The sequence below is a fragment of the Bos mutus genome, chromosome 1 (genome assembly GCF_027580195.1).
Source record: "Bos mutus isolate GX-2022 chromosome 1, NWIPB_WYAK_1.1, whole genome shotgun sequence".
Lineage (NCBI taxonomy): Eukaryota > Metazoa > Chordata > Mammalia > Artiodactyla > Bovidae > Bos > Bos mutus.
Genome location: NC_091617.1, coordinates 88,927,201 through 88,953,079, shown reverse-complemented (window position 1 = coordinate 88,953,079; position 25,879 = coordinate 88,927,201). Strand labels below are relative to the sequence as shown.

Here is a 25,879-nt window from a genome sequence, read left to right as displayed (position 1 = left end):
ACACTGAATAAGAGAATAACATAAATAGATGAGAATAAAAGTCTAACTGTAATAAAAGAAAATTGTCCTGACAGTCTGTATCTTAAGCTCTTAACTGTAGTGGAGGGGGAAAAAACCTAGAGATCTCTAGTAAAGATGCTTTCAAAGTGTCAGTCGCTCATTCGTGCCCAACTCCTTGTGACCCCATGGCCTGCAGCCCACCACGCTCCTCTTGTCTAAGGGATTCTCCAGGCAAGAATACTGGAGTGGGTTGCCATTTCCTTCTCCAGGGGATCTTCCTGACCCAGGGATCCAACTCGAGTCTCCTGCATTGGCAGGTGGATTCTTTACTGTCAGAGCCACCAGGGAAACTGATAAAGACAATTTTTCTACCTCCTCTTGAGGTCCTGTGAAAGCACTCATGATTCACCTCTGAAGAATATTCAAATTCTATAAAATTTGTATGACATAGATTAAAAGAAAACTCAACTACAAATGAGGGGATTTGGTTCAAGTTATAGGCTCTACCAAAACTAAGTGATTAGCATCCCTTCTCTAACATTTAGGTCCTCATTGTTACAAATGAGCAACGACAACTTAAGCTTTGTGATGTCGTCCCACGATCTAATTTTAGGAACTGTCTGAGGGTCATTCCAGTTTCCCCAGATCTTAATTTTTTTTTAAGTTGTTTCAAACTAGTTTACTTAGGGGTTCCATTTTCACTCCTCAATAGACTATATGTACTTCTCATATGCTTCTTCACTCACTCATCTAGTTCTGAAGGGTTTCTGAGTGTCATCCTGATTAGCTAACCACCTTCATAATAAGATTTGTTGACAAGTCCTGGATTTTCTGCTGGAGCTTTATTAATTTCAGTTACTTTTCCTGACAGAGGAGAACAGAGTTCACTAGCAGCTTTCACACTTTCCAAAGCACCAGACTCCTTGTCTGTTCAATTTTACCCCAACTTCAGGTAGATTACAGTAAACAATATCTCCCAAAAGCTTCCCGTGTAATTTCCTACTGTTCCATCATTGCTTTCTGTCGTTATCCATTCATGTTTTTCTGAGAATTTCCGCACGGACAGCAGAGCTGGGCGGGTGTGCAGCACCCAGCCGCGGCCCCAGGGGAGAGCGCTTTGGGTGCTGAGACGGGACGCTGCTGCAAACAGGAGCCCACATGCTCTGCACGGCTCGCAGGGGCCCTGAAGTTTCTCACTGCTCTAGTTACTTGTTTCTGGCAGACAAGGAGAATCTTTGCATCAGGTAGCTGTGATCAGCAAGGTACAGAACACTGTCAACAGACACACAATGCTAACCAAAGGTTTGTCAGTTTCTAGTAGACTCATGAGGAAAAAAAAAGGTTTTTAAGGTGGCAATTGACTCTAATAGTCTATTTTTATTTAATCCAATATATCCAAACAATATCATCTCTTGAGATCCAAGCAAGACTAAGATTTCACTTAGAAAACAAAAACAACTCTTCAAAATCCAGTGTACATTTTATATTTACAGCATATTTGAGTTACAACTAGTCACTTTTTCAAGAGCTCAACAGTTACACGTCACTAGTTATAACTAGTCACTTTTTCAAGAGCTCAACAGTTACACATTACTAGTTACAACTAGTCACTTTTTCAAGAGCTCAACAGTTCACATCACTAGTTACAACCAGTCACTTTTTCAAGAGCTCAACAGTTACGCATCACTAGTTACAACCAGTCACTTTTTCAAGAGCTCAACAGTTACACATCACTAGTTGCAACTAGTCACTTTTTCAAGAGCTCAACAGTTACACATCACTAGTTGCAACTAGTCACTTTTTCAAGAGCTCAACAGTTACACATCACATCACTAGTGGCTGCCACGCCGCCCAGTGCAGCTGCAGAGGTGGGGTGGGAGGGGGCGGGAGAGGTGAGACCAAGGTGTCGCGATGAGTTATCTGTCTGCCTCCTACACACACACACACACACACACACACACACACAGTATACCACTGACGGTTATGAGACCTGTCTGCCTCCTACACACACACACACACACACACACACACACACACAGTATACCACTGCCTCCTACACACACACACACACACACACACACACACAGTATACCACTGACGGTTATGAGACCTGTTCTGTTACAGGCAGAAGGACAAATCAGAGAAAGCCTGGTTTTGAAATAAATTTCCATCCCTACTACAGGTAGAAACTTCAATAAAAGGGGGGGAAAAGTAGACAAATGACTTATGGATCATTTCAAAATAAATGAATTAACTTTATTTCTATGAAAAACCACTGATGATTCTATCCTACTTGCAACTGAGGGGAGAAAGTGTACAAGGAATACATTAAAAGACTTTATGAAACAAAAACATTCCTCCATCAAATGAATTAAAAGACTGGTGAAGGAAACACAAAATGTGTTTAAAAAGTACACAATATTCAATTCAGATGCTTCACTGTGATACTTAACTTCTGAAATATCAGGCAAAATATCAAATCCCCCCTTCCAATGAAAACAACAATTTGCCCTGTCTGCCAGAAACAAGTGAAAGTCGCTCAGTCCTGTCTGACTCTTTGTGACGCCATGGACTGTACAGTCCTTGGAATTCTCCAGGCCAGAATACTGGGGTGGGTAGCCTTTCCCTTCTTCAGGGGATCTTCCTAACCCAGGGATTGAACCCAGGTCTCCAGCATTGCAGGCAGATTCTTTACCAGCTGAGCCACAAGTGAAGCCAGAAAATAATAAAAAGCTTAAGAAAATTTGCAAATGCAAATATAATTTTTTTAAAAGGCCTCTACAACAATTTCATTCCTTAACTGTCCCTCATGTAATATAAAAGGCAAGACACAATCTCTGTGAGAACCCAGAATTCCACTCCAATTCCATCATGCCACAGTCCCTATCATTTCCATCTCAGAACAGAAATACAGACACGTTCTCTAAAGAGAAGAAAAAACCGTGGGAAAAGACTTGGTTTAGACTTCAGACTTTACAATTTATTATCTAAGCCATTATGAACAGGAAAAATGGTTTCCTCACTTATAAAACAGAGATGGTAACAGACTCACAGTTACACAGATATTTAAATATCTATCTACTCTCTTTCAGAACACTCATTCATCTTTCCATTGTTGGTCTGATTTTAATTTACATTTTCTTATGTGTCAAAAAACTGTAAGCTAATCAAAATGTCTTGGTGTCTCCTACATATTTAAAATATATCTCTGATTTGTTGTAAACTCATAAATCCCTACATTGAGTCATGTTTTAAAAATATCAGATTACAATGAACTCACATGATTCCACTAAAATTTAACTGGAAATGAATGTCAAGTGAGATGGTCTTTTATATATAGAAAGTAGGTAGAAAAATAAGAACACTAGCATCTTTTTAAAAAAACAGATCCTCCTGACAGGAGGAAATAGTAATCATAGCATAGGAGAAAAAATAGACATTGTGAAGAAATTCCGTTTAAAAGAATCAGGAGAAAAACCAAAGAAATGACTGAAATTAACTAGCTTGCAGAAAAGGACAGAACGTGAAGAAGAAAACAAACAGTATCTGTTAGATTTGGCAGTTTCTGTCTTTTACCTCTCAAACTTCAGTATGTTAGTTTTTCTTTGGAACAAAAAATTAAAACGCAAATGTTTTTAAAAAGCAGTATTATCCCCTGGAAAGATGGATGGATTAATGAAAAAAAGCAAGGAAAAGAAGATTCTAACTGGCTTCAATATGTCCATGAAATATGATTTGTAGTTTCAAATTCGGCTATATTGCTAGTATTGGACCAGGAGCCCAATTCTAATCAGGAGATGCAGGTTTGATCTCTAGATAGGGAAGATCTCTGGGAGAACAAATTGGCAATCCACTCCCATATTCTTGCCCGGGGGAATCCCATGGACAGAGGAGCCTAGTGCGCTACTGTCCAAAGGGTCGCAAAAAGTCAGACAAGACTGAGTAAGCAAAGCACAGCACAGCCCAACACACAACACATCCAGGATCCTAGATGTGTCAGATCCTATTAAGACTGAATTTAACATAGTATAGTCAGTGTGAGAAGTTGGAAAAACTTTATTTTGGGCTCCTTGAGACATAAAGAGCCATATTTTATTTTTGGTTGCATGGTGCCTCATACTAAGAAATTGTAGAACAGAGGCCAAGATTATATGACATATGAAGATCAATTTTTAAATTGCTACTCACCATAACAAGTTAATTATTACACCATACGGCTACTCACCATAACAACTTTTAACTATTTCACCATAACAAGTCAACTATTACATTTAATATAAGGATTAAATCCATATAAGAATCTACACTTTGCCTTCTAAATGATGCCACAATCACTCAGGTTTCATCTTGATCAGTCATATCAGCCTCACACCACACAACAAACACCTAATGGTAAAGATGAAGGCATTCAGTTAAATCCAACTCCAGGGACTTCCCTGGTGGTCCAGTGGTTAAGATTTTGCCTTCCAATCGGGGGGTGCATCCCTGGTCAGGGAGATAAGTGTTAGCTGCTCAGTCATGCCCGACTCTTTGCGACCCCATGGACTGCAGCCCACCAGGCTCCTCTGTCCATGAGATTTTCCAGGCAAGGATACTGGAGTGGGTTGCCATTTCCTTCTTCAGGGGATCCTCCCAACCCAGGAATCGAACCCAGGGGTCTCCTGCACTGCAGGCAGATTCTTTACCAACTGAACTACAAGGGAATACACACACACACACACACACACACACACACACACACTCTTTTCTTCTCCTTCATCTCTCCTTTTAGAAAACTGTAGAGTTCCCTGGTGGCTCAGATGGTAAAGAATCTGCCTGGAATTGGGGTTTGCTTCCTGGGTCAGAAGATCCCCTGGAGAAGAAAATGGCAACCCACTGAAGTATTCTTGCCTGGAGAATTCCATGTACACAGCAGCCTGGTGGGCTATAGTAAGACCCCACATATCTTGCGGTCAAAAACCCCAAATATAAAACAGAATAGTGTAACAATAGTATAACAAATTCAATAAAGAGTTTAAAAATGGTCCATATCAAAAAGAATCTTATAAAAAAAAAACATACAACTCCAATGTGCATGTGCTCTGCTTTTCTGAGTTTATCATTTATTTTGCTTTTACAGAAAATAAATCATACATTTTTCAAAGGGATACCTGCTCAGACATATGCAAAAGCACAGACACTTCTGAAAGAAATTCAGCCTGTAGCTATTATTTTCAGTTTCATCCATTCAAAGGGGAAGAAATAAAAAATCCACAAAACTAATAGAGTTTTTCACTGTAACTCTCTTACTATTGACTTGAAAATTAGTTCTTCAGGGACATAAACTCTCCACCAAAATAAAATGAATACTTCACACAATCCTGTCTATACGGGCAGTACCATTCAATCTTCACATTTAGTAATACCACTTCAAAATCACGATAGTGGATGAAAATAATAATGAGTTTTTCTACAGTGAACAGAACAAATTATTTCATAGATGATATTCTTGAGAAGTGGAGAACAAAAAGTAACAGATCGTTAGCTCCTCAATACACACCACACTGCTCTTGGGGAGTTACCTCTCAAAGGGGTCTTATCCTCAGTCGAGCAAGTCATAAATTACTTTTATTAATTCTCTTAGGATAATCAAGTTCTAGGAGAAGAGATGTTAACAAAATACAGTAGGGCAATTTATGAATGAGATTAACTAATTTACACTGAGAAATGTAGTTGCAAGTAGACTAGAATATCCATTGACACAACAGCCAGTGGGCACTGGCAGCGCCCAGGCCACAAGCCCTGCTCACTGTTCTCCTTACCAAGTAGGCACTTTCTTACTGCAAACACCTGAAGGTCATCTGGTCAGTGACGTCAGGAGAGAGTACTAAGGAGCTGATGTCTTGCCCTTTCCAAAGCATAACTCCACCAATAAAGAATGGAGCTGTTGCACAAATTGCCCCTTTCGTGACCACTGAGTGGAAGAACTAAGGGGCATGTTCTACACCAGCTTCCAAAGGTCCCAACAAGAAATGGTTCCAATTGCCTAAAATATTAACCTGTATCCTGTACTCGTCTCCTTATCTTCCTTTTCTTATTTCCTTACAGGAACTTTCTGGGTTCAGCTTTCAAAAAAAATGGTTATAATCAAGGGTCTGATTCTACAGAAATCAAACCTGACAACTGGTCAGTGAGGTTTTATTCTTAGTAGGAAAATCTTGTTAAACCAAATTAAGTTTTAGAAGCAGTGCGATGACTGGAGAATTACAAAAAAAGAGAAAAGAGAAGGCCTAAAGGGACTGGTCGACAAAAATGGATAGTCTTTTATTGAAAAATGAGAATTTATCTTTGGAAGAGTTCAAAGGAAAAAACATACAAACTGCTCTAAAGCATGTGAGATGCAAATGAGAACTAAATTGAGACACCATTTTTCAACTATGAAATAAAATATGTATATATCCAAAAGGTTCTGACTATATACCGTTTACAAGTGGGAAAACAGGCACCTTCACACATTACTGGGAAAAACAGAGAATGGCATAAAGCCTAAGGAAGAGAATTTGGCAAGCTGCCTCAAAATTACATGCTCATACCTAAAACTCTCATTCATGAAACAGCTAAGCTACATCTAGGTAATGAACTGCTACTCAGCTATTATAAAAACAGAGGACTAATTCTATACAGTACTATAAAGGTGGTCTCCAAACGTTCTGTGGACTTCTATACAAAACTATACAAAACATTTAAGTTGACTTCTGAGCGTTTTTGATAGGATTCTGGTCTCTGATAGCTTCCCTGCTTTGTGACAAGACAGGGTGTTACTGAGCTCGTCTTCTATTTATACATACAAAACAAAGCGTGTGTGTGTGTGTGTGTGTGTGTGTGTGAGTGTGTCTAGACACCCACACACACACTCACATACACAGACTCACAGGTTTGTTTATATTTTTAAAAATAGCAACCTAAGCTAAACTTGGTTACCTATAAGGAGAAGAATCTAAGTACACACTTCATTTTGAAGTAATACCAGTGTTTTACATAAAGTTATAAACAAGATTAAATCAGTATTTTCAAACCCTAAGAATTAAAAATAAAATGAAACAAATGGACCTGATTCTGACCAAGTTGGTGGAAAAATCATATAAATGGATTTACTTTGAATGTAAACCCCAGTGGGACATGGGCAAAAGAAAAAAAATAAAATTGCTATTTTCAGTAATCATATTGGTGGTAATGGTTTAAATATATAAATATATATTTATAAATATAAAAATTATACTATGTACAATATCTTATATTAACATATTTATATCTTACACACTTTATTTTATAGTTTTAATGTTTTACACATGTTAAATACATATATAGCATTATACTAATATGTAATATAAATATACAAAAGAAACAAGTTTACGTAAATACCATTAGAAAAAGACATTATTCAGCATGAAAAAGGATGGAAATATTGAAATCAAAGAATTTAAGCTTGAAAAATTAAAATCCAAACTTTTTATCAGATGTATCACAGACACACCAGATACATATCCAGAATACAACAAATGCCCTCAGCACAAAACTGGGGCTCTACATACTGCTTCTCACTAAAAGGAACTCGACTTTCTGGAGACACGGCTGAGTTGAGGACTGAGGAAGGACACGGAGAAGATGAGCTCAGGAACATCCTGTCATGTCACAAAGCAGGGAAGCTATCAGAGACCAGAATCCTATCAAAAACGCTCAGAAGTCAACTTAAAAAGGCTCCCTAGGCTAAGACAACCTGAGTATCCTAAAGGATAAAAACTACAATGCAGTAAAAAATCAAATTATTTAAATTCACAAGCTCAGAGAGACACTTTTTGTAAAAGTTCTTTCTGGTCTACTTTTCCCAGCATTCTATGAAACAACTTAGCACTTTAAATATTGGCAGATAAACTTATGTACAAAACAGGAATAGAGCTACAGATACAGAAAACTGGTAAATAAAGGGAAGAATCAAGAATTTGGTATGCCGTTTCTGTGCAAACTGTGCCACAGAGTAACCAAATACCTAATGAGGGAAGTTTCTTTTTATAGAAATATTACAGTAATAAATAATAAGAGATGATCTAGGTAATGACCATCAATGGTCACAGAGACAAATCAATATTATACGCCTCTCCTTAAATTACTTAGTACCTCCTACAATATGTTCCGACTGCAGCACGCCAGGATTCCGTGTCCATCACCAGCTCCCAGAACTTGCTCCAACTCATGTCCATCAAGTCAGTGATGCCATCGAGCATCTCATCCTCTGTTGTCCCCTTCTCCTCCTGCCCCCAATCCCTCCCAGCACCAGGGTCTTTTCTAATGAGGTGGCCAAAGTATTAGAGCTTCAGCATCAGTCCTTCTAATGGATATTCAGGACTGATTTCCTTTAGGATGGACTGGTTGGATCTCCTTGCATTCTTGCTGTACTTGTTACTTTCCTGTGACAGTTTTTGGCTGTTGCGAGGGTTAGGGGGTTGGTTTATTTGGTTTTGGGGTAGTGTAAGGTGATGACAGTAATTTCTTAATATCACCATACATCCTTTTAATTTGAAGTTTTACAGATTGACAACAAAATTCATATATTACATTTGGTTGCTACTTACAGGTTATGCTTCACTACGTACGGCTTCTGTCACCCTACCCCCATCCCCAAATAATGCAGAAAAACCTGAATTAATCTTTTAAATCTAACTACTGATTTATTTTAAAAAGTCAAGGGAAAGAGAGGCAATAAGGATGCAATCAAGACAAATGTATTAGAAGGATAAAAAGAGGTAAAGCATAAGCCATATATAAAAATGACTTAAAAATGACTTCAGGGATTTTTCAAAAAATTGGCAAATATGCTTGAGATAGCTGAATTTAAAATACAGTCTACAAGCTGTTTCCCAAACAAAACAACACACAGGCTATGTGAGAGGTACATTACAAAGTCACTTGAAGGTAGGCGCTTAGAAGAGAGAACCAGTAGCATCACAATTGGCTCTCAGACATCCAACAGGTCTGTGCAACTTATTTCTTGGGGGAGACATACCACAAATAGCTAAGACTCCAACAACCAAGAAAAACGCACAGGTTTCAAAAGTGAACTTCAAACAAAACAGTTACTCAAAATGCTTGATGAGCTGTTTATGTGAGAAACTGTAGTGCTCCAGAAGAAACAGAAGATTTACTGATGGTTAATGAATCACCCAAGTACCATAAAGAACCCATAAATATTTCATATATGAATGAACGACCATGTCATCCTTGTGCTAGGTAGAGACAGAACAAAAATCCTTTTTTCCCCCAACATTCCCCATTACCTACTGAGGGGAAGGAGAATGGGAAAAGGGAGACTGGAGACAGGGAGAGGTCATTTTCTCATCAGCAGTAAGAATACAGAAGATAGCTCAGGCAGAGGAACTCTGACATGCTGACACGTCCATTTTTAAAATGAATCATTTCCTAGAAATATTTTCACAGATAACTTGCGTATCGCTCTCACTCATTCTGGTTCTAGTTAATTTTTAGTATTTTTTATTTCAGACAGATGCATCTATAATTTCCCACCAAGTTCCATAAAACTTAATCAGTTTCTATAGCTCCCTAATTTAATATTTAAAATGAAAATTTGACTAAAAATAATTAAAAGTTTTGATAATGCACTATAGAAAACATTGTTGTAAGACATTAATTCTTAAAAAAAATAAATAAAAATTCATAATTCATTCTATTTCCTGATCCCCCAAAAACAGAGCCATATCACTTATGTTAGGAATTACTTTTTGTAAGGTAAAAATCACTCTGATTTCTAAGTAACAGTGATGAGATCACTTAGCCTAGCTAGAATGAACATTAGAAATTTAGTCCAGTGCTATCACCTACTTTTTTAAGAGTGCTTCTGCCAAGTCACACAAGACATATGCAGCAGAGAGCGAATCCCAGTTCCCACAGTCTAGTGGTCTTTTGCTGTATCACACAGTGGACAGATTTTCATTCCACAGAGAAAAGATTCTAAACAATCTTGTTAAATAAGTAAGAATGCTTCTCCTAATAATTATCCACTTACTAAAGACAGGTAGAATTTTAGCCATTTAACTGCCCATTAACTATAAATATTATGAGAAATGTGATATGACAATTTCAGTAAGATGATGGACAAAAACACAAGAGGTATTACTGCCACTGTAACTTGAGTTTAGTACTCTTCATTCTGATAACCACAGCAAAGACAATGGAAATCTTCAAATCAAGTGTTCTGCCTTAGAAAACAAATAAATAATCAAACATTATTTTCTAAGTACCTTAAATTACATATTTTAAAAAACAGTTCTTCAGTTTGGGAACAAATGAATTTTGTCAAATTGTGGAAAACTTAAAAATTTTTAACAGGTTCTTAAAAATAAGACAATAATAAAAAGAGCAATTAAGACAATCTCTGACAGAAGAAAAAGGAGAAATTCTTACCATTGGCAGTGCATTGATGTGGGGATGTACAACTGAGTATCTGGTACCGCCAATCACAAGTTGCTGTTGCTGAAGCTGAGGAAAAAGGAAAGTAAAATATTCAGTGCATCCTAAAACACATTCTGCTGAAAAGATTTCTCATTCCAAATTTTACAGGAAGGAAATACTATCTCTATATCTTTAAGGCCCCCACCAGAGAGTATGTTTCTCTCCCTAAGCAACTGTTGTCATAAACAGCAGCAACTTTTGAGCATGTAGTACACAGCAGGCACTGAATCATTACAACATTTCTAAAAAGTTGACACAATGAACAAAATGAGGCTCAAGAGATGAATTTGCATAAAGGAGGCACTCACCGCCATTCAACTCAACTCACGCAAATATCACCACTACTGGGCCCAGTATGGCAGGTTCCTAATCTACCAGCAAGAGCCATGAAAAACACTATAAACTTATATGTTACATATTCTGTTTAATGACTAAGAGAAAACATCACTGGTTTTGAAGCAATTTCAATCAAAATGTACTAAACTGGAAATCTCTTCAGACTTTCTATTCTACAGAGTTTACCCAGTCTTCTCAATTGCTGGGGCACAGCACATTATTTTTCAAGTCCATTGTCTGCAAGTACACAGTGGTTTTTCACACACCCTTTCAGAGTGGCAGCTTTCGGGTGAGACACTGACCAGTGCAGCTCCCACCATGGGCAAGCAGAGTGCACCTTTCTATAAGAGTACAAGCTGATGCCACACGAAGGCATGCAAGAGATTTTCTTCATACACCAAAAAGTGTTAAGCCAGTAACACTAAAAAGATAACCTGGCAAATACACCAAATATATGCAGAAAAAATGCAATCCCTTGAAATGTGCTCCTCTCTGATTTTATCTTCAATTGACTGAAACCCTCATTCTGCTGATTACCAAGGCCACACTAAATAACTTCAGTGCTATTATACAATTTTTCACGTAGCTGAGCTGTAAGAATATCTAGGAATTAAAATAATATTTATTAAACACACCACACATTTATAAGTGAAATTATAAACGGTTATATCAACATATGATATTTCACCGGCTTCTTGTGCTTCAAGACAGGTAAGTGAGCCTCAAGGCTTTCTGGCACAAAACACTGAGCTACTCAGTAGATCTTTACTAACACCTATTGGGGAAAATGTTCTATAGACATCATGATTGAATCCAAACAAAAACTAGATTACTGCTAGGTTCTGTCTACCTCAGTGTCATTTATTATGGACATCAATTATTTTACCATACAAGTTTTCGTGAATTTTTGAGCTCTAACCTATGTAGACTGGCATACATTCATTCTGCTGCCGCTGCTAAGTCACTTCAGTCGTGTCCGACTGTGTGTGACCCCATAGACGGCAGCCAACCAGGCTCCCCCATCCCTGGGATTCTCCAGGCAAGAACACTGGAGTGGGTTGCCATTTCCTTCTCCAATGCATGAAAGTGAAAAGTGAAAGTGAAGTCACTCAGTCGTGTCCGACTCTTCGTGACCCCGTGGACTGCAGCCTACCAGGCTCCTCCGTCCATGGGATTTTCCAGGCAAGAGTACTGGAGTGGGGTGCCATCGCCTTCTCCATTCTAGTTATTTATAAATAACTAATATATGCTACTGAACTTCATACAACATTCTAGATCCTTAACAGTAAGGTTCATCAGTACCAACAGTGAAATCACACTATATGTCAAATGCGTTTCTTGAGAATCTCTAATTTTTTCATCCACCTTCTAAAATGATTAGATCAGGGAAGGTGGAAAGCTTATTCTAACTGTTTAAGTACCTGCCCTACCATTTTCTTGTTTCCTATTCTTGTTCATGTTTCTGATATTCTGTTTCTTTGTAGGAATCTTCACATTATTAGTCTATTTTATGGGGTTTGGTTAAAACTGAATAATATAATCCACAAATCTACATAATCAAATACTAGTAAACTTATAGTAATAAGCCCCAATACATGGCAATTTTCAGAAATAGAATGAGTGAATGGGCGTGCCACTGTCGCTCTGCAGAACTCCAACCCTTTGAACACCATTATGGACCATACGTTATACATGACTCTCTGATACCACAGCCAAGTTGAACCGCAGTATCAAATATTAAAAACATTTAATTTTTAAAATCTAAAATGAGCATATATGGAGTAACTAAACACTGTACTTCAATGGAGAGCTTTCACTACTAGGATGTGTACACACCCAACACACACAAACTTACACACATGTACCTTTGGGAAATACTAAATCAGATTATTCCTGTTGCTAGTCTTTACTTCCCCCTCCCTGGTTCTCTCCTCTTAATTTTTTTGTTGTGAGTCCTGTCATCACTCTCACAGAGGTCTCTAATCTCAGTTTTCTCTAAATATATTTTCTCTTCCCTTCTTTTCTTCATTCATTCATTTAGCTTTTATCAGGTGACAGCTCCTCATGGGAAAAGCCCACAAGAGTGATTTAATACTGAAGGGGTTAAATATCTGATTCTAGGAGTTGAAGGGTAAATAAATCTACGGAAAATGGTGTATTAACAACCAGGGGTCCAACCTATGCCCCTTGCAGGGGAAGCCACAGAGTCCTAACCACTGGACCACCAGGGAATTTCCAGAAACTTTTAAAAATTATACATAGGGCTATATTTTGGTTTCTGCATTAATATTTTCCTGGTCGATTCATTTTGAAAGCATCAGTTCTCCAGTGTTCAGTCTTCTTTATGGTCCAACTCTCACATCTGTACATGACTACATAGTTTGGCTAGATGGACCTTTGTCGGCAAAGTGATGTCTCTGCTTTTTAATACGGTGTCTAGGTTTGTCATAGCTTTCCTTCTGAGCAGCAAGCATCTTTTCACTGATGCTTTCAAATTGTGGTGCTGACCAAGACTCTTCAGAGTCCCTTGGAGATAAACCCAGTCAATCCTGAGGGAAATCAACACTGAATATTCATTGCAAGGACTGATGCTCGAACCTGAAGCTCCAAAACTTTGGCCATCTGCTGTCAAGAGCCACCTCACTGGAAAAGAACCCGATGCTGGGAAAGATTGAAGGCAGGAGGAGAAGGGGATGACAGAGGATGAGATGGTTAAATGCCATCATCGACTCAACAGACATGAGTTTGAGCAAACTCCAGGAGACAGTGACAGACAGGGAAGCCTAGTGTGCTGCAGTCCATGCGGCTGAAAAAAGAGTTGGACATGACTGAGGAACTGAACAACAACAACAAAGGTGACTTAAGATAATCCAATAGGATAAATATATATTAAAACCACCTGTACTAAAGCAATTCAACTGGCCAAAAAACCCAAAACCATTATGTATCCTAAACACCTGCCTTTATAATCTCACTTGCTCAACCTCCTCTACTCTTGCTGCAGCAGATCACCCTCCCTGCTCTCAGTACTCTTTGGCTGCCATGACACTGCCCATTACTTTGGCAGAAATGTCCTTCTACTGTGGTTTTGCCCACAAACCTAGCCCATCTCTTCTTTCAAGTTTCAGCCCAAATCAGCTTCCTCCCTTGATTACTCACTTACTACTTGAGAGAAGTGCGTGTCTCCCTTACCACAACTCTGAATTGCCTCATGCTCTCCCCATGCCTCCCCTATCAGGCTTCCCCAGGCCAGGGACTGATCTGCTCATCTTGCTATCCCACCACAGAGCTAAGAACAATGCCTTGAGCATACAGTTTGTGGGATACACATGATGATAAAGTTACATAGTATCTCTTATGTGCAGGAATAGGTACAAACATATTTGACAATAAAACACAGTAGAACTGAATTACAACACAAATCACAATAGCAAGGAAGAATTCAACAGGTAGTTTTGCTTTGTTTTTAATACTTAGGAGAGCCTGGCTATACCAATAATTTTAGTATCACTTCCAAGCCAATAAAGGTTGATCTTTTGCCATTAAAATAAAAAAACTATGATAAGCCACATCATAAAATCTGTGACTCTATGAACTACTTAGTGTACTACATAAACTAAACCCATGTGCTTCACTTCTTGTGATAAAATAAATGTTTGCAGGCTTTAATTTCATCTATAAACAAAAAGCTGTGCTTTTAGAATCTATAAATTTCAGAACATTTTACCTAAAATAAATGAAGTATTAATCTTAGAATGAGCTTTCAGTATAGAAACAGACACTGCTAATTCAGCAGACATACATAATCAGGCTTTTTTTAAGATGAAAAATCCTATAAAAAAACAGCATAACAGTGTATTTTGACTGATTTTCAAACATAATACCCTGCAATCTCTCGAGGCAAATTTCTTTGATTTATAAATCTCTTTTAAAAGCTAATGGATTATGAAACTTCTCCCTAAAAAAAGTAAAAAAAAATTTTTTTTTGCTTATAATTCATAGCAGTGACATAATCTAATCTAGAAACCAGTAACTAGTAACAAAAGCAAGAATGAGTAACTGGTATCTTTAAGAAATAAAAGTTACAAATGAATTTTTTAAATTTGGAGAACTGCAGGGAAATTATCTCAAGAATTAAGAGAAAATTTTATCAATCCTACCATAATCAATCTTCTTAGAAAGATTTTTGTTAAATGAACTTCTGGACAACAGAGAAGTCACAGATAAAGTTCAAATTAAACTGCTTAGCACAAGACTGAAAGCACAATAAATAATGGTGATTACCTCCAACTAGAACTTTTAAGAAAGGAATATATTTGTAAATCAAAGAGTTTCAACTTAATCTTCTCAATTACACTGATCCATTTCACACAAAATGACTTTGTTAGCTGCCTTCTTCAACATTGCAATCTCAAATAACTATACATTCATCAAAGCAAAGCATTATGTCCCTCAGTCTCCTCACCCTATTCTCATTTCTCAGGGAACCACACACAGATGTAAGCTGGGCAGCCAGAAGAGGAAGTTACTGAAAAGGGGGAAGGAGCTGTGATAGAGGATTATCTTAAGAAAACTGACCCTGAGATCAGGCCCACAGGCAGAGCAGTTAGGCCAAACACAACGTACCCATCACTGCCTCTGATTTCCACTTCACTTTGTTATTTAAGTGATTTAGGGGAAATGAATTTTATTATGATCCCAAATTTTCTAAAAATAAGAAATATGCAGGAACACAAACGCAAAGCAAAATATAAACATGCACTGGTGTCTAGCCATTCAACTATTAACTTCAGTTAGGTTAGTTTCACTGGCAGTATCACATGTGGTTCAATTCTGTATTACATTTATATTTAAAAAAAAAAAAAAAAAAACCCACTATGGGCAGAAAACAAAAAGACTCAAGGGCCCCAAAATATGCCTGTCAGGAAGTAAGCAATCCATTTAAAGACAATAAAAACAATAGATTCATACTAAGCCACAGAGATTTTTAAATTAAAGTTTGGTTTGGGCAGTTCCGAGTGTTATTAAAAGTAAAGTTTATTTTTAGGCACTAACATCCACTCATCAAAAGCTTTCAGGCCACTAACTTTCAAAGTAGAGAATCTGAATATGAGAAAAGGCTCAGAATCAAATTTAAGCTCTGATGCTAGAGAGGTGATACAAAAATGTATTGTTGCCCATTACTTTTTTAAAAACTGAGTACATCAACATTATGTAACTGTTAGCTAATTTATTTTCCTAAAAAAAAAAAAAGTCACTAGATTAATGGTGCATCTGTAACTTAAGCTGCCTTAGAAATATGACAGATTTGACATTGTTTTCTTTAAAAAAGCTGATAGCAGCTAAATCATTTTTTTAAAAATAGTTTAAGGGGAAGAAACAAGTAAAAGGTAAATGGAAACAATAAAATAGCGTAAGGATCTAAGAAATAATGACACTGAAAAAAAATTAAACTTTCCCTATTTGCCTAAAACCACACAAGCAGATGTGTGACACGGAACGAGTCAGAAAAACTGACATAATTCCTAGATCTTATTAGATTTCTTACTCTTCCCAAGGGGTGAATATTTGATTCAAGATGCCAAAGAATCTGAATAGGTAATTAGGCTAGACAACACAAAAATCATTCTGCTGAACAATCCATTCCCAGCAGAAATGAAATAGCTCTGCCAGGGATGTTGAGTCTTGGATTAACTCTGTCCACAAAAATACCTTTTCAGATTCTAACTTGGGACACAGAAGGTCCTTCACTTGGATTTAATTGGTCTAGGATAGAATCTGCACATCTGTTGAATTTAAAAGCTCCTACAGGTGATTCCAATGGGCGCTGAGGACCACTGGACTATGTGGCAGGAAAGGGCAGGATGGGGAACTTTACTAGACAAATTATTCATCTATGCGGGGAGGGGGCAGGCACAGAGGGATCACATCTTTCAATAATATTAGCACTGCAAAATGAGTCCTTCTCTCATTTTAAGAACAAAAGTGGGAAACATACCATATTGAGTAGAAGTTTTATTAATTTGATTTTAAGATTAACAAAAGAAACAAAAGATGAATGATAAACTCAATTCTTCTCCCCAAAAATGAATTAGAAAAGCAAGGACAATAATAATGAGGACATCTCAGAGAGAAAAAAGACACAGACCACAAAACAGGAATTACTGCTTTAAAGAGGTACATTCATACCTTTTAAACAAAATCTGGATTATCACTCGACGTGGAAATTACTATAGTGGAATATGATAAGGTGTTTTAAGCGTGTCCTGCTAAATTCCTTCCAACTCAGCCTTCAAGTATGCTATCAGGACCACCAATAACCTCTGCGGCATCTTTGCACAAATTAGACTCCAGAAGGACAAATGAGATAAAAAGAGAAGCCATATTACAGTACCGAGGGTGAAGAGCCTAAACTATGGAAACACACAGCTCTGAAACTACAGCCAGACGACCCAAGACAAGGTACTTAACCTCTCAGTGCCTCAGTGTCCTCATCACCTGTAATATAAACTGTAATGAGAGTTGAGTACCGTAATATTTACAAACTGCTAAAGAGTGCCTGGCACAGAATTCAGATCATTTAAAAGAATACATGTAAGTAAAAAGGAGGCCTTTCCTCTGAGAAGACGACAGTCCCGATATCAGGGAAATGGCTTGGCTGAGTGTGGCCTGAATGTCAGCACCCACTTTACCCTTGGCTGTGAACTTCTGTGCAAGACACCAACTGTCCATTCATACTCTGCTGTGCTGTGTGCTATAGGCTGTAGAGTCCAGCTTTGTCTTCTGTGAGCTGATACAAGAGCTTTATATATATGCACACACAAAAGACAGTAATCGTGGACGAAAGTTCACATGAACATGACATTTACCTTGACCAATGTGACCACACAGAGTGATAATGAATATTCAGTGAAGCAGAGCCTCTCAATCACACTCCAAAACTAAGTCTTTAACTTCCAGTTTGTAATAGAAAGGAAAATGCTTAACATTTTAAAAAATTAAGAACATACCAGCAGATAATTACTAAAATGAAAATTGTCATTCTGAAGTACTCTAGACACAAAAAGAAAAAATATATTTACATGTAATTAGATATTAGGTTCAGAAATTTAAAATACTACATTTCTGTCACTAAGATTCAGAAGAGTTACTCTTGTGTCTTAAGAATATTTCCTCACATACGGAAAAGCTTCAGAACTCATTGCTTGACTTTGTATTTTTAAAATTGGTACAATCTAGACAGGACCAACAAATGTTTTGTCTTCAGTAAGCTAAAACAGATTGCTCATTCAACTACCATGTTTCTATCAGAATGGCAGTCACAAATACACCTCTTTAAGAATTCAAGGTTGTCCTGTCTTTTTAACAAAATTCATTCTCAGTATATTATAAATTGGTGGTGGTTTAGTCAGTCGCTAAGTTGTGTCCAACTCTTGAATATTATAAATTACATATTCATAATTCCAAAAAATGCCTAATTCTCATCTGATGTTGGTTTGCCAAACTGCTTTCAACTTCACCAAACTTAAAACATTTAAACCAGCAAACACACTGTGTATCTGCCTATTCCACTCTGGACACACAGACATAGGAAGAGGGACACAAAGACATACTCTTCCATACTCATTTCACTCTCAATGGAAGGATCATGAAAAGAAAGAAGACCACCTTTCTTTTGTAATTCAATATATTTAGTTCAATACAAAATATTTCTCCTCTCCCTACCCACCACCCAAATTACAATAGAGCACCAGTGGAGACTACAAGAATACAGGGCTCCATTTGACTTTGCAATTGTTGTCATGCAATGGTATAGAGGCTGACACTATGGCCAGAAAGTAAGTATTTTTGGTTTTGCAGGCCACGTAGTCTCTATCACAACCACTCAACTCCTACTACAGTGCAAGGCTGCCACAGACAATACAGAAATGAATGACTGTATTTGTTTACACTAAAACTTTACTCAAAATATACAACAACAAAAAAAGGCTACAGGCAACACTTTGGGGCCCTGAAGTAATAATGCCCAACACCAGCCAAACCTCTACCAATTGAGGACAGAGCATAACACTTGTAGGTTAAACAAAATTTTTAAAACACTTTGTAATCAAAAAAGTAACAGACCAAGCAAAAATAAATTATTCAAGTATTCTCCACTAAAATTATGTAACCATTCTATAGGAAGGAAATTTTCCAAGGCATTCAAACCTATCTTATATGCAACTATACATAGTAATTAAGTTCAATTAGAAAGGAAGAGTACTAAAACTCCAGTATTTCTCTGACATCTTCAGACCTAAAAGGCAGTGGAGGCAGAAAGGAAAGAACACAAGATTTCTACTCTTGTTCCTTAAAAACACAAGTCTTTCACATCATACCCAAACAATCATGAGCAAATCTTCAGTGTCCTCATCTGCAGAATGGGGTTATTCTATAAGGCTACACTCTGCAGAGATGGATAGCTTTACACCAAGTATGAACACAGAGCTTGGGTTACTATAAGGGAAAAAAGTAACACTATGATTTAAAAACAATTAATCCTATTAAACCCTTAAAGATGTTTATGTTTCACACAGAAATAATACTAATAAATATCAGCTACTTGTAAACTGCTTATAGAGTTCAAAAGAATAGTTAGTATTTACAGTTAAGAACAGTCTAGAGGGGCAGTCCTAAGATGGCAGAGGAATAGGAGAGGGACACCACTTTCTCCCCCACAAATTCATCAAAATATCATTTGAATGCTGAGCAAGAACAGTCTCGTATTCAAAGATTAAAAACTTAGGTTCTAAGTTAAAAAAAAAAAAAAAAAACTGTTGACTTTTATGACTTACCATGAGATTATAAAAATAGCAATGGGAAGTATTAAAAAAAAAAAAAAAGTCAAACAAGAAGGAACAATGAAGGCATAGAAATAGCAAAATGGTCCTGGAAATGAACTCTCTTGGCCAGAGCCAATGGATCAAGAAAACATCTTGATCATAAGTTTCACCAATACTAGCTCATGTTCACCAAGTAGTGGGTGAGAAGAAATGAGAGTTATTTTGCATATTTTTAATTAAGAGAAAATGATATTGTATTTTAGTTTTCTAACATGGTTAGTGACAACTGAACACCAAAAATCACTTCTATAATGTGAATTAAACAGTTACTGCAAAGGATGTTTTCACATTTTCTAACAATTTTAAATCATAATTCACATATAAATCTGGGGGGAAAAAAGTAAACTGCAATTATCTTTTGAAAAACAAGTTCATAAAACTATCCACAAACAGAATAATATTTAAAACAAGCATCAATTTTCTTATCTTCTCCCACTTCTCTAATATCAAAGCAACTAAAACCTCCATCAACAGCAAAGGATCTGAAGGCAATAAATGTACTCTCTCCATCAGTGAAACATTAATCACCCAAGAAAATGCAAATTAAGATGAAAGCCTGATGCTCCTTCAGGAGACCAGGATGCAGTGCAATTTAAAGTCCATGTTCATCCCTGAACCCAAGTTAAATGGTAGTTTGCTTTCTGGGGTTTTTTTGTTTGTTTGTTTGCTTGCTTTTAATTGGTTGTTAAGATGAGATGTATCCTGCAATAGACAACAGAACTGTGAAAAAATGAAGAGGGGGCGGGAGAAAGAAGGGGAAGAAAAGTTTTATTAATCTCTCTACTACATATTGTTTATGTTAAAAGTTAGCCTTTGACCAATAGTGGAACAAAACTCACTAACGTACGTCAGTAAACAAAAATCCTTGCCCTCACAAAGTTCAAATTCCAGCAGAATTTAAAATCAAGTGTTATGTAAAAGGTGATAAATGCTACAAAAAATGAAAAAGGGAATTCCTTGGTGGTCCAAGGGTTAGAAATCTGCCCTCCCACTTCAGGGGGAACACGTCCAATCCTCAGTTGGGGAACTAAGATCTTGCATGCCGTGGTGCAGCAAATAAAAAAAATTAAAAAGCAAGCAAACAACAACAAAAAATTTTTTTTTTTAAAGGAAACTGAAAAAAATGCAAGTAGGGTAAGAAAAATCAGGACTTTTCACAGGGAAGGGAGGCGCTGACGTCCACAATGCAGCAGAAGTAGGCCGGCCAGAACCGGCTTGTATTTCAATTGAGAGCCGGTGAGGTACTCAGGAAGCTACTCTGTATTCGGAAAATCACATATGAAGATGCATCTTATCTTGATGTTGTCAGCTTAGTGTTAGAAAGAGAACCTCATATCCACAAACTATAAGTGACCTTCATGTTTCAATTACTCTAATTTTTTTCTCTGTCTGAAATATCTGTTCTTACCTACATTTACTATGTATTATGAAGCTCTAATTCCTAGGATAGATACTAGGTGTCACAAATGACAGGTTTACATAAATACTTAGCATTACATATAATATTATGAAAGCCATCACAGAAGTCATCAAATGCAAAAGAGAAACGTCATAATTGTTGCCCAGAGTCTGTTCATTCAAACTGTTTTTCATACAAGCATTCTTACAAAGTTAATATCAAAGAACTTCAAACTTTCTCAAGACGCCGGATACTAAAAAACGAAAAAAGGCCACTGAAATGGAATGCCTGATCACTTAAATCCTACTACAGTTTAGATAATAGACTCAATCTTTTAATATCCACCAAATGCTTATATTGTGCCTAGCACTACACACACTTAACTACCCCTCATCACCTTAAAATATTTTAGTTAAAAAGAACTAAACACAACTATGGATATAGACCAACATGTACTGAAATGACTAAGGGTCTCTGGTCTTGTTAGCCTTCCTCCCACCGTGTTCCATATTCTTTATTAGTGCAACAATAAACTCAGCTATAAAATCCTGGAAAAAATCAGAGTTATCTCTATAACTTGTACCTACTGTCATTTCTAAAACATAATTCTAGATCTCAAGGATGGGGGTGGTAGTCGTGGCAAGATTTGTGGAGGTCAGACTATGGCAACAAAATCTCACCTCTTCCTCAGAAGACGGGAAATAAGCCAGAAATTGTTTAAAGAATATTTTGAGGAAAACCAAAGAGGATGAAAATCTGTTGTGTGTGATTGTTCTACGGCCTTTTGATCTCAAGTCAAGGCTAACCAATCAGATGAAAAGAACTACCCTGATGATTCAGACAAGAGGAAATCATAAGACCTAAGCAGACCACAGCTGTAACCTGTTCACTCAAAGGCTACAGGACCGGAAAGCCCATCAGGGTAGCAGCAGGCCAGATGTGTCAGCAGAACATGCACTCCAGGAGCTGCTGTCTTTGCACTTCCTCCTAACCACCACCACATGACTGCTCAGGTACAAGGGTACAAGACTCACAGGAGGCTGTGGAAGCCACCCTGGCTTGGAAACCTTAAGCTGGAACCAACATCCTCTTATTTTAAGGGTCTCATGGGTATAGCTTCCAGGGGACCCAACCCATCAAGGGGCATACTCAGTCAGAAGAATGTACCACTTTCCCCTACCAGGTAGTCACTCCCACTCCAGATGCAACTCACAAATCAGGGACCATTTTGCCAGACCCCACACTGGTAATACCGTTGACATTCTGCCTTTATGTGCCACATGAAACAGAGCTGAAAATTAAACCAAGGTCATTTATCCACAGAAAGAGAAAGGTTTGGTGAACCTTTTCCTCACAACACACTTGGGTCCTTATCCCTACTCTGCCTCTAGGATATCAATGGTCTTGGGCCTGTAACTTAAACTTCTATGGGACTAATTCACCTTCTATACAAGTAATGACTGGGTTGAACTGTGAAATTGTCTTGAGTCTTAAAAAAAATAAACTAGGCTCACTGAAATACAGACTCTCAAAGGAAAGAAGGAAATACCTTCTGAGTTCTAAGAAATAAAGGCAACACAGATATTAAAACTAACTAACAAGCTAAAAAAATATCTAGGGAATTCCCTGGCAGTCCAGTGGTTACGACTCAGCACTTTCACTGCCATGGGCCCAGACAGGGAACTAAGATTCCATAAGCTGCCCACGAGATGCAGCCTCCCAATTTATTTTTTAATTTAAAATTTTAAATTAAAAAATATCTTATTAATAGCACAGAATGCTTGTTTTGAGGATATGAAGGTTAAAGCAAAGCAATGTAGTTCACAAACTTGAGGTCCAGAGGTTCAGTATTTACTAGAAGTAACAAAATAAATACTAAATTCTGCATTGCTTGCGTACTCAGTATCATTTAAATCTCAAAACAAGCTTGTACAGTAGGTATTACTATCTCTGTTTAAGAAACAAGCTAACTGGGGCTCAAAGGAATTATTAGACCAAGAACAACACTAATAAGAGGAAGAATAAGGAACATCAGGTGCTGGGTCTCTTATCAACTTCCTCTCTAGATCTCTCAAGTCCTTTTTCAAAGCCTTTGCTTCCAAAGAGTTTTCTTATTCCAACATAACAAAGAATTTGTAATGAGAGTATCACTTTACTTAAGGGGAAGAAATCTATATCCATACTCTTACTGCCATAGGTAGGATGGAATCAATACAATATGGTACCCCCACCAGGAGACAGTATAAGTACACTCACGAATAAATACAACTTTTTTGCCAGCCACACCTACCCAATTTTCCAAATACTTTTGACCTAGAGTATTCTGTACAACTAACTAGTTCTTCAAATGCCATGTAAAAAAAACAGGGGTTGGGGAGGGCAGCCATCAAGGCAAGGGAGGAGGCTAGGGAAGCACCGCTCTCCTGAAAACAAACAACAGATGCAGCATTTCCTTCTGCTGTATTATTTAACAGGATGGCCCTGAAGCAGCAGCCATTTTCCACTGAGGCAATGACTCTGATGGAATTCCTTTCACTGGGGACAATGGGATAAAAAAAGAAAGCAACTTCTTTCCTATTTTTTTTTTTATATTTGTTTAAAATAGTACTTTCAGTTACTTAAAGCCAACTGGACATCATTCTCTCCTAGATGTCCCCAAAGCATTGCAAACTTAACTACAAAAAAGAAGTGAAAGTGTTAGCTCTTCAGTCGTGTCCGACTCTATGTAACCCAAGGGACTGTAGCCTGTCAGGCTCCTCCGTCCATGGAATTCTCCAGGTAAGAGTACTGCAGTGGATAGCCATTCCCTTCTCCGGGGGATCTTCCCAACGCAGAGATCTAACCTGGGTTTCCTGCATTACAACAGGTGGACTCCTTACAGTCTGAGCCACTATATAAACATCATTCATCTCCCACCCCAAACTTGTTCCTCTTCTCATATTCTCTAGTATGGCTCTATCCTCCAGTCACTCAAGCAAGAAATATGGCTCCTTCTGCTCCCTCATCTCCTATAGCTTATTCAATCATCAAACACTATTACTTTCTATCTCTAGGGTGTTATTTCACAAACGTGTTTTCAGTTCCCCAAACCTCCCACATCCTCATGACTTAGGATGAGGTATATCCTCCAGCTAAACTTTAGATCACCCACCGAAGTTCTACCACCATTGTGGATACTTGTTTGATATGCCTATCTCCTTTCAACAGACAATACATAGCTTGAAAAATGCCCTAGAACAAAGCATAACAAATACGATCAAATATACCCTTCTCACAAAGGAGTGCTAGTGATTAAAAACTTCACCTGCACAGGTACCAAAAACTATGACAATAACATCACTGACATGTGATTCACTCATTCACAAAATCAATTTCATGAAGAACGAAGACAAATGTTAGTCTAATGCAAACCATATGTGAAATTAAGGATCCTGGAAGTATAATTTTTGTTTCAAAGGTAAAAAATTAGAACTATGGCCACTTATTAAACAACCACACTTTGCTCTGAAATACTGTATTACCCAAACACACTAGTGAACTGTAACACCGTAGTAAACCACTGAAAACTATTTCAATACAGTACCACTCTGTTACAAATAAAGATGCAAATTTTAAAATATAAAGGCTGCTCTTAAAAGGCATTTCCAGGTTTGGCTTTTTAGGACCTATGGTTTGATTTTGATCCTGTTGATCACTGCAGACCAGATCAGAGGAACTGGTAACACAAAGGAGAACTACATAAAAAGAATTATCAACAGCTGAAAGTGAATCACTGAGAAAGGTCTAAGATTTGCTATTTTTTCCCCTTCATTGTGCTACAGACATAAACTGGACAGACTTATCAAAGAAACTGGAAGACTTACAACAGGCAGGGACTCCTTTCATCATCAGTTTCTAACCCCAAAATCCTGGAAGGATAGACAGGAAGGTAGACTAATTCGCTCTACTGGCATTCTAACACTGGAAGAAATAAAATCCAAAAGAATACAGATGTGCCTTATGTGTTTACTATAATGAAGCTGTCTGTGCATTTTCAAATCTTCTAGGTTTATCTGTGCCACTATGAAACCATATCACTATCTGATACATATCATTTTTATTTCTTGCTTTCCCCTCTCAAAATAATTTGAATATTTTATGTCCTTGCTCTCTTCCAGCCACACCAAACTCCCTACTCCTTCCCACATGCATCTAATAATCCCACGCCAAGCCATTTCTTTACAACACACAACTGCTTAAGCGGGGGGGCACGCTAGTTCTTTACCATGATTCAACTGTATTAGTGCATTCGTTCAATAAATAGTCACACTGCCTTCTATTTCAGTTTTGCCCATTCGTCACCAAATTCAAGCATTTAAGGCAGAAGAAACTACACAAAGAACTAGAACTGCGACAATAATGTGACTCCACCACTTACTGAGATGATACATCAGGCTGGTTATTTTATTTCTCTAAATCTGTTTTCTCATCTGTAAAACTATAAAGAAGTGCTGCTATGAGAACTAAAGGAGAGAATGCATAACAAGCATTTAATAGCAACTGAGATATAAAAAGTAATTAATAGCAGTACTGTTCATTGGCATTTTGAAAATGGGATATCATTTTTGGATAAATATTAGATATAAATAAAAGAAAAAAGAAAGTTATCCAACAGGGAAGTAGGAGTGGGTCAAGACTTTGGCCGCTGCAAAATAATATCCATTTTTAATTAGCCTCACAATCAATCATCTATATTCAGTATTGGATTAATCAAATGTCC

General features: G+C 37.4%; 1 protein-coding gene across 3 annotated transcripts in view; it reads right to left on the bottom strand.

Annotated features, from left to right (window-relative positions):
• The window catches only part of TBL1XR1 (TBL1X/Y related 1), a 181,073-nt gene that overhangs the window by 80,637 nt on the left and 74,557 nt on the right, over positions 1-25,879 (bottom strand). For all 3 annotated transcript variants that reach the window (XM_070372992.1, XM_005908024.2, XM_070372993.1), the window contains exon 2: positions 10,456-10,530. The gene's annotated coding sequence lies outside the window, so the exon portion shown is untranslated. The remainder of the gene's footprint in view (positions 1-10,455; positions 10,531-25,879) is intronic.